The 9,467-nt window shown below is 45.6% G+C and overlaps 1 protein-coding gene across 1 annotated transcript in view; it reads right to left on the bottom strand.

Moving 5' to 3' along the window:
• Positions 1-8,920, bottom strand: part of FAM3C (FAM3 metabolism regulating signaling molecule C) — a 59,274-nt gene extending 50,354 nt beyond the window's left edge. Inside the window, exon 1 of the mRNA XM_080663762.1 lies at positions 8,716-8,920. The gene's annotated coding sequence lies outside the window, so the exon portion shown is untranslated. The remainder of the gene's footprint in view (positions 1-8,715) is intronic.
• Positions 8,921-9,467: the final 547 nt, after the last annotated feature.

Raw genomic sequence — 9,467 nt, forward strand, 5'->3', positions numbered from 1 at the left:
TTTTCTTAGTAGCATATAAAATAATGGTGTACCTTACAAACACCTTAGATTCAATGAAACATGGTATCTGGTTTTTTGAAGCCCTAACTGCAATGTCACCCACAGCATGGACCCCAGAATTACCTGTGGGCTTTCTAAAATACAAATTCCTCAGCCCAGAATCCCTAGGAGTAAGGATTAAAATTCTACGCCAAAAAAGCCCAAAGGTAAAATTCATATGACCAGAATTTTCCTTCTCTCCTTTACAAAGAATGGCGATCAGCCTGACTGGATCAGGTCCTCCGTGGGGGTGAGGAGGGAGGCGGCAGTAAATAACACTGGAGAACATGCTAAAGAACAGAGCAGGGAAAACTGTCTGCGATGGTTACAACAGCGTTATATAAACATTACCCAGATGTTTGCCTGCAGTTTTTCCTCATCGACCAAAGCAGAATTTTGCTTAAAAAGTCATAATCCAGTTGAAGAAATGAAACAGTGATAGATTTCTGTAATGGAGAGCACAGACATCCCCCAAACAGAAAACAAGACAAAGTGACATTTAGTTTTGCCTGCTCCTTCAGAGTTCTACAACTGTTGACTAAACAACTATAATACGAAAAGGTAAAGGAGGCCAAATATATGGTGATGGAAGATGATTTGACTTTGAGTGGTGGACACACAATGCAATATACAGATCATGTCTCATAGAAATGTACACTTGAAACCTTTAAGATCTTAACCAATGTCACCCCAATAAATTTAATAAAAATAAACAGTTGTAATATAAACTAATTTAATCTTACACTATACCATCCATCTAAGAGGAGGAAGGGTGATAAAGGATAGAAATAAAGATATTATTGCCAAAACCGGTTTGGCTCAGTAGATAGAGCGTCGGCCTGCGGACTGAAGGGTCCCGGGTTCGATTCCGGTCAAGGGCATGTACCTTGGTTGCGGGCACATCCCCAGTGGGGTGTGTGCAGGAGGCAGCTGATCGATGTTTCTCTCTCATCGATGTTTCTAGCTCTCTATCCCTCTCCCTTCCTCTCTGTAAAATATCAATAAAATATATTAATATATATATATATATATATATAAAGATATTATTGACAATACTGACAAAAATAAAACTAAATACGTTTTAACTCTAAGTTTAACGTAAGTTGGGTAAAGAAGTATCCAGTTAATAAACTGCTACAAAAAGGGATGAAAGAAATTTACATACATTATAACTATCTTCATCCCATGCAGCTATTTTACATTCTACCAAATAAGAAGTTACAGGTTCCTATTGTGACTGGATGTTTAAGAACTCCCCTACATATCCACCGCACTTTACTGCCTTTAATCTGCAGAACTGCAAGGAAAACGTAATTCTGTCAGTCAGACCTCCCATGTGAACAAATATGGAGCAGAGTGATTCTGACACCGTTGTTACTTATAAACTAGAGGCCCGGTGCACGAAATTCGTGCACAGGGGAAGGGGTGTCCCTCAGCCCAGCCTGCACCCTCTCCAATATGGGACCCCTCGAGGGATGTCCGACTGCCTGTGGATGCCACACACAATGGACTAATGGTAAACTAGCCTAATGCTAAACTGAACCCAGCTGCACCATGGAAAGGAAACTTTGGCCACTGGCTTTACTTCTAGCTCTGCTGTCCCAGCTGCACATCCTCCAGGACTGGATGAAGGGAAATGGGCCTTTGGAAACCCAATGATGTAATTCCACACAAAGAAAGCTTTCTACCACATGTCATCCTCCCACGGGGGCCTCTGGAAATGCTTACTACAGTGGCACTCCAAGAACCCCACGCCCACTAGCAAAGGAGAAAGGCCATACATGCCATTTCTCTGATAACAGTTCCATCTGCCCAAGTGTCCTGGATAGCTCATCAATTCTAAAAAAACAAACAAAAAAATCCAAACAATGCAAGTTAGCAGCCATTTGCAAAAAAAAAAAAGTGTAAGAAGCTTCTAGTGTGAAATTTTCTGAAGCAATTTAATAATTCATTTTTACTAATCACAGTTCCTCCAAAACACATTTAAAGATCACTTACTGCATATGATGGTTATTGACGGGGAGTAAAATACACCTGATACCACGATACCACCTTTATGAACCTTGTAGAATTTAGGATGAAAATCCAGGAACTAACTCTTTTTGCTGGAGATGTCCGTCTAACTTTTTCTCACTAGCACACAAAAACTCACCAGGTTTTATTGATGGATGAATGTCTAAACAAAATGCAGTATGCACCCATAGTGGAATATTATTCAGTGACAGAAAGGAAGTCCTAATATATGCCACCACATGGATGAACACGTAAAATATTATAGTAAATGAAATAAGCCAGATGTAAATGACCCCATATTTTATGATTCCATTTACATGAAATATCCAGAACAGGTAAATCCATAGACCAGTGTTTCTCAACCTTTCTAATGCCACAACCCTTTAATACGGTTCCTCATGTTGTGTTGATCCCCAACCATAAAATTATTTTCGTTGCGCCGAAACCGGTTTGGCTCAGTGGATAGAGCGTCGGCCTGCGGACTGAAGGGTCCCGGGTTCAATTCCGGTCAAGGGCATGTACCTTGGTTGCGGGCACATCCCCAGTGGGAGGTGTGCAGGAGGCAGCTGATCGATGTTTCTCTCTCATCGATGTTTCTAGCTCTCTATCCCTCTCCCTTCCTCTCTGTAAAATATCAATAAAAAATATATTTAAAAAAAAAGTAAAAGTTTAAAAAAAAAATTATTTTCGTTGCTACTTCATAACTGTAATTTTGCTACTGTTAATGAATCGTCATGTAAATATCTGTGTTTTCCGATGGTCTTAGGCGACCCTGCTAGTGGTTCTCAAGGTTGAGAACCACTGCTGTAGAGCCTAAGACCATCGGAAGACACAGATATTTACATGACGATTCATAACAGTAGCAAAATTACAGTTATGAAGTAGCAACGAAAATAATTTTATGGTTGGGGTCACCACAACATGAGGAACCGTATTAAAGGGTCGCGGCATTAGAAAGGTTGAGAACCACTGCCATAGACAGAAGGCAGGGGTTGCCAGGGGCTGGAGGAAGGGAGTGGTGCATACTGCTTAATGGACATGAGGTTTCCTTTTGGGGTGAAGAAGATATTTTAGAACTAAACAGAAGTAATGACCGCACAACTCTGTGAATGTACTAAATGCCACTGAAGTGTACACTTTAAAATGGCGAATTTTGTTATATGAATTGAATTTTAAAAGGAAATTGAAAAGGAAAAACTCACCAGAGTAAAAGCAGAATAATTATAAACAGCAGATGAAAAAGTTAGATTAGAAATAAGGAAAATGTAATGTAAGAACAATTTCAAGCAAGAACACTGTGGAAACTCAGAGGTACTGGAACACTTAATTTCCTCTTCTGAAATATCAGTGGACTATATTTTAGGAGCTGAATAAAAATCATAAAAGCTTTTAAAGTTTCAAGATCTTGGGAATCATGTCCAATCTCTCCAATCAGATTAAGAGAACAAGGCAGTGGTCGGCAAACAGCGGCTCTCGAGCCACATGCAGCTCTTTGGCCCCTTGAGTGTACCTCAATCAGATAGAGGACGTTTTTAGCAAAGGCCAGCTTAGGAGTACCCTAATCCTATATAATAAAAGAGTAATATGCAAATCGACCGTCACTCCAACACACACCATGGCTGCCCCCATGTGGACACAAGATGGCCGCCACAAGATGGTCAGCAGGGGAGGGCAGTTGTGGGCAATCAGGGCAGCAGGGGAGGGCAGTTAGGGGTGACCGGGCCAGCAGAGGAGGGCAGTTGGGGGAACCAGGCCTGCAGGGGAGAGCAGTTGTGGGAAACCTGGCCAGCAGAGGAGGGCAGTAGGAGGAGACCAGGCCTGCAGGGGAGGACAGTTGGGGGGACCCAGGCCTGCAGGGGAGGACAGTTGGGAGGGACCAGGCCTGCAGGGGAGAGCAGTTAGGGGGAACCTGCCCAGCAGGGGAGGGCAGTTGTGGGCAACCAGACCTTCAAGGGAGGGCAGTTGCGGGGGACCAGGCCTGCAGTGGAGGACAGTTAGGGGTGACCAGGCCTTCAGGGGAGGGCAGTTGGGGGTGATCAGGCCTACAGGGGAGGGCAGATACAGGCGACCAGGCTGGAAGGGGAGGGCAGTTAGAGGTGACCAGGCCAGCAGGGGAGGGCAGTTGGGGGCGACCAGACCTGCAGGGGAAACAGGAGTGACCAGGCTGGCAGGGGAGGGCAGTTAGGGGCAATCAGGCCGTCAGGGAAGCAGTTAGGCGTCGATCATGCTGGCAGGCAGAAGCAGTTAAGGGCAATCAGGCAGGCAGGCAGGCAGGCAGGCGAGCGGTTGGGAGCCAGCAGTCCTGGATTGTGAGAGGGATGTCTGACTGCCTGTTTAGGCCCGATCCTTCAAGGGGTCCCAGATTAGAGAGGGTTCAGGCTGGGCTGAGGTACAAACACCCCCCTGTGCACGAATTTCATACACCGGGCCTCTAGTTAAGTTAATAACAATGTACCTACCTATATAGTTTAAGTTTAAAAAATTTGGCTCTCAAAAGATATTTCAGTCATTGTACTGTTGATATTTGGCTCTGTTGACTAATGAGTTTGCTGACCACTGGAACAAGGCAATGCATGATAATAAATAAATTGGTCAATGCCATTCACAAAGTAACAAAATGCAGGACTACAGTTTAAAATCCAGATTATCTGATCCCAAAGACAGAATCCTTTGGGACTAAGTTCAAGATGAATTTTTGCTATTGTACTAAGCTCTGAGCTAGATGGGTTTTTGTGAGACCTAAGACCAAAATATTTTGCTTCTTGGGTCTTGCCCATTTCAACTTTAGGAAATGGTATAAAATAGGAAAAAAAGAGACTGACTTACTGCCTCAGAGAAAGCTTTGTGAGGGACCATGCTGTCTTATTCATAGCCTCCAGGATACCTGTAATAATTACTGGCACATAGTAGGAACTCTCACATTTTTAAATGAACACAAATTTTTTAAAATACTGAGTCGCACCATTTAAGACCTAAAATATGTGGTAAAAATTGAAGACTCTTATGATCGTCAACAGTGAACACTACTTTTTTTTGCCACTTAACAGTCTCTTACCTCTTTGACCCTCCCTCCAATTGCCTTTTCCTCTTTAATGTAGCTTCATTAATTATGAAAAGATTAACTAGTTGGCAATGCTTAAGGTAGCAATCCATATTAAATTTCTGTAATAAAACATCCATTAAATGTATTTTGAAAGTCGCTTTAACCCAGTGGTGCTAATTCTTCATTTAACTTCCTTTTAAACAGAAGCCCCTACATTGGGGATTTTGGGGGAACCTGGTGTGTGTCCTTTTTAAAAAAGTTTACATGGAGACAGATGATTACTAGAATTAGTGGGATGATCACACTGTAAGTTATAAAAATGTCAAGTCATTATATTGTACATCTAAAACTAATATATCCAATATAAGATTGTTTTTTTGTGTTTGTTTTTTAAATATATTTTATTGATTTTTTTACAGAGAGGAAGCGAGAGAGATAGTTAGAAACATCGATCAGCTGCCTCCTGCACACCCCCCACTGGGGATGTGCCCGCAACCAAGGTACATGCCCTTGACTGGAATCGAACCTGGGACCCTTCAGTCCACAGGCCGACGCTCTATCCACTGAGCCAAACCGGTCAGGGCAAGATTGTTTTATACTTAAAAAATCAAAAGTCCCATTTGTAGGTGGTTCTGAAAGGTCCTCGGGTTGAGAATCACTGCATTGAACTTTTTTACTTTTAAACATTTACTGACTTTTAGAGAGAGGGGAATGGGAGGGGGAGGGGGAGGGGGAGAGGGAGAAAGAGAAACATCGATTTGTTGTTCCACCTATGTACGTATGCATTCGTTGGTTCTTCTTTTTTTTTTTTTTAATCCTCACCCGAGGATATTTTTCCACTGATTTTTAGAGTGTGTGGAAGAGATGTGGAAAAAGAGAGAGAAATATCGATGTGAGAGAAACGCATCTATTGGTTACCTCCTGCACTGAACCCCACCAGGGAGGAGCCTGCAACCAAGGTAAGTGCCCTTGACCAGAATTGAACCTGGGACCCTTCGGTCCCCAGGCTGACGCTCTATCCACTGAGCCAAATTGGCTAGAGCCATTGGTTGATTTTTGTATGTACCCTGACCAAAAATATCAAACCTGTAACCATAGCCTATCTGGACAATGCTCTAACCAACTGAGCAACGCAGCCAGGGCTGAATTTTATTTATTTCTTACTATCAATAAATGCTAGTTTTTAATGTGATAAGAAAGCATTACACAAAATTTGTGAAACAACGCTTCTAACACCTTATAAAACTGAAAGGGATGATGACTTAAGAGACTGGGCAGCCTTTAAAAGAGGTACAGCAAATGGTATGCCCAAAGCCGGACACTGACTCTGCTAATTTCGTGTTGAATGGCATGTTATTAACTTTTTATTTTCTAAGTTAAATGGAGGTTGCTTGGTACTCTCCAATACCCGTGTGAATAATCATGTGCCACTTAATGATGGGAGCAGGTTCTGGGAAATGCGTCATTAGACAATTTTGTCCTTGGATGAACATCATAGAGTGCACTTAACACAAAACTAGATGGTCCAGCCTACTACACACCTGGGCTATGTGGTATGACCTATTGCCCTAGGCTACAAGCTATAGTACAAAACAGCAAAACCAGCACAAGAGAAAATGATGCAATCAAGAGATGCAGTGAACATTAGATGTATAGGCTGCTGCAGGTGTAGTATGACATATTGCTATACAGCAAACTTTTTAATAAGTTAAAAGACTACACTCTAAAATGATAAAAAGTATAGGATAGTAAATACATAGACCGGTCACATAATAGTTTCTTATAATTAGCAAGTATGATTTACTGAATATACATACAGTTGAACCTTGAACAACACTGGTTTGAACTGTGAGGGTCCTCTTCTATGCAGATTTTTTTTTCCAAGAAATACAGTCAGCCCTTCACATCTGGGTCTTCAACTCACTGTGGACTGAAACAGTATATCTGATCCACAGTTGGGACTCTGCAGTTGGGAACCTGCGGTTGGGAGACCACAGTTGTCAATCTGCAGTGGGTGGAATCTAGATGGGAAAGCTGACTGCATAAGGCAAGACTTACATCTGGATTTCCTGCTGTGCAGGAAGGAATCGAGGCCTCCAGGCCCAGCTGTTCAAGGGTCAACTGTACCTGCTTTTATGCCAGTCAGCACAGGTCTGCTTACAACAGCACCACCTCAGACTGGTGAGTAATGCCTTGTACTATGTCACTAGGTGATAGGAATTTGTGTTTTGTTAGTCCTCACCTGAGGATATTTTTTCCATTGATTTTTTTTTTTTTTAAGGAAGTGGAAGGGAGGGTTGGAGGGGCAAGAGAAAAAAAATACATGGATGAAGCAGATACATGGATTGGTTGCCTCCCGCTCCCACCCCAAGGAGGGTGGTGGAGATGGAACCTCTGCATTGAACCTGCAACCCAGGTATGTGCCCTTGACCCCAATCCAACCGGCCACACTTTGGTGCAGGCCAACCCTTCCATGCAACAGCCCTTGCTCTAACCACTGAACACACCGGCCAGGACAGGACAGGACATTTTTCAGCTCCATCATACTCTTCTGAGACATAGGTCTGTAGTTGACTGAATCGAATGACTGTAACAGTCATGTTTCCCAAAACTTGTAAAACTGTCAGGATATCACTAATCCCTAAGGTGGTCAAGGGTCCAAAGGGTACAGAGTAAGGGGTACAGTACGGGATCCACTGTTAGTATCAACCCCCAGGGAGTTCATATTTTCTTTGTAAAATTGCGAATGAGAGATAAAAGGGCCTAGTCTTTAGGTTCTAAGAAATAAGTGTGCCTATGAAACAAACTTGGCACAATACCTAGTAAGCAATCTAATAGTATCCAGTATCATTGTATCCTTATGTTTTTTAATTAAATAAAAAGAAATAAAGAAAAGGTTCTGTCCGTTAGACAGTGGTTATGCATTATACACACACACACACACACACACAAAATCAAAGGCAGATGAAACCACACATACACACACACACACACACACCCCACAGCAGGATGTCTCAATACCAACCCATCAATCCATCCCTGATGTCGTTTAGATCTGGGCTCACTCATCCTCACACGAGGTAGGAACGGTGAGGCTAGCTAACAAGTGGGGTATAAGGAGAAGGAGCAGCACATTCATCGACACCCAACCCCAATGGGCTGGGTAGTTCAAAAATAAAAGTACCTCTCGTTTAAGAGACACTAAAACTTTACAAGTGAGCTCCACGGACAGCAACTCCATCTGCCTCTGGACACTCAGCCCACAATTCCGACCCCGGGCCGAGCCCCCGCAACCCTTCTGCTCCCCGCACCCGGCCCCCCGCGTCCAGTGCACGCCCAGGGGGCAGCCCAGCGCCCAGCGCAGCGCCCACCGGTGCCAAGTGCGGCGCCGCCCCCTCCGCGGAACCGGGGCGGGATGCCTGGAGGGGAGACCGAGCGGGGCAGCGGCCGGGCCGGCCAGCCGCGCCCCGGCGCCCGGTCCCGCCCAGGCCCTCCCCGCCGCGATCGCCCGGCCGGCAGTCGCGGGGTGAGGGAGGATGCAGCAGAAGCTGGGCGCTCCCCGACCCTCCCGCCACGCTTCCCTCCCCGGGCCGCGGTCCCTTCGCCTCGCCGCGTCTCACCGGCCTCCCGGCCGCCTCTCCGTCGAGCGCGCCGCCTTCCGGCCTCCCCGCGGTCAGTCCTGCCCGGGGCCGCCGGGAGCAGCCACCGCCACCTCCCGCGCGCTCCTCCGCTTCCTCCCGAGCGCCTCCGGCCGCCACGCACCCCGCCAGTGGCCGGGAGGAAGCCAGCTCGCCGCCGGGCCTCCTCCCCCGCTTCCCCGCCGCCGCCAATGGGTCCCCGCCGCCGGGAGCCGCGCCCGCCCCCTGGCGGTGGAGGACCGAGCGGCGCGGCGGCCGGAGGGAGGGACCGCGCGGAGGGAGGGGTCTGCGGTGGGTCCGGCGCCCGTGGCCACCTGGGAGCCTCGGCGGCGCCCGGGGCCCCACCCCCCAGCGGGGGGTGAGGGGGAAGTAGGGAAAGGGGCGAGGTGTGTCCCATTCCCTTGACCCCTTAAAAGCTAGGTCACCTGTCCTGAAAATACCACCTGGCCGCAGGACTAGAACTCAGGTGACCTTAAATATTTCACCCAAGGAGAAAGTAGTGTGTGTTTTGCACGTTATTTTGTTTAACTTATTTAACAAAATAACAGAACTGTTTTTCTCCTCTACACACATTCTTTCCGCATAACTAGGGAATCTATCCAAACCCCACCGTACAAAACCTGACCTGAGCATTACAACATTATTTCATGATTCATAGCCATATTGCAGAAAAATTAATAACTATTAACTGCCATTGTTAACTATTATTAAGTAAAATATCAAGATAGTACATG

The sequence above is a fragment of the Plecotus auritus genome (assembly GCF_963455305.1).
Source record: "Plecotus auritus genome assembly, chromosome: 4".
In the NCBI taxonomy this organism is placed as follows: Eukaryota; Metazoa; Chordata; class Mammalia; order Chiroptera; family Vespertilionidae; genus Plecotus; species Plecotus auritus.